Here is a 1,097-nt window from a genome sequence, read left to right as displayed (position 1 = left end):
GTGAAATTTTTGAATGACAAAATGTAACTCTTGGATTTTTCATTATTTTTTATGCCGTCCAAATTTGAATTTCCGAATTTTTAAGAAAATTCAAAACGTTGTTACGATAATCTTATAGGGGATTTAAAATCAAAATTTTTCCTCTCATGACTTCTTTTCTAATCGTGCGTTATTTGGCTTAAAATTTTCATTTGCGTGAAAAAAGTCATTAGCACAAATTTTTCATCTTTTTGAATACTATGAATGTTCGCATAGAGAATTTTTGAATGTTGAAAAACGTGGTCTTCAAAATATTCAAAATACGCTAAATTTTAAAATTTTTATCCACAGTAGGTGGCTAACGAACTTGGCCTTTAGTTTAGGCCACTAAAAGAGTGTAACAAACCCCGAACTAATAGATTTTTTTTTCAAAAGTAATCGTGCTCACAGACCGACAGGCATACAGACAGACATATTCGTAAAAACCTGTTTTTCAGATTCGGGGGCTCTCAAAATGCGGGAAACCTTGAAGTACACAAAAAATGGCTACATTGTGCAAATCACATTGGGAGATATCTCATTTGGAAAATTTATACATCACAAAAAACGGTCAAAAATGCGTCAAGTTATACTTTTGCGACAAAACACATTTGTGGTATATCTTATTCGGTAAAATTTGAAGTCTACAAAAAATTACCAAAATTGCGTCAAGTCATATTGTGGCATTTCTCATTTTGCAAAATTTGAAGTACAAAAAAATGGGCAAAAGTGCGAAAAAACGCCTATGATTATTAATAAAAATCATGTATGTCATACCTCTATCCATTTCCAATATCTCTTGGGGGGATAAATATGTGATTGATCACAAAAATAATTTAACACTGCTTCACATAGGTGAGTCATTTACGACCCACTCAATTCTTCCCGCTTAAGTATCTCAGAAACACAAGGATGGTGGAACTGACCCATCCAACCTAAACAACTTCTTGGTAGTTGGAACTGAACTGCAAAGGTGCGCTTCAATTGTGGGTCCGGATGCAATAAGGGCACATAAAATTTTTTCGTGCGAAAACGAAGTCCCCTGGAGGCTTTAGAAAAAATTTTCGAATTTTAATTTT

Source organism: Belonocnema kinseyi, chromosome 4, assembly GCF_010883055.1.
Source record: "Belonocnema kinseyi isolate 2016_QV_RU_SX_M_011 chromosome 4, B_treatae_v1, whole genome shotgun sequence".
In the NCBI taxonomy this organism is placed as follows: domain Eukaryota; kingdom Metazoa; phylum Arthropoda; class Insecta; order Hymenoptera; family Cynipidae; genus Belonocnema; species Belonocnema kinseyi.
This window is presented reverse-complemented; position numbering follows the sequence as displayed.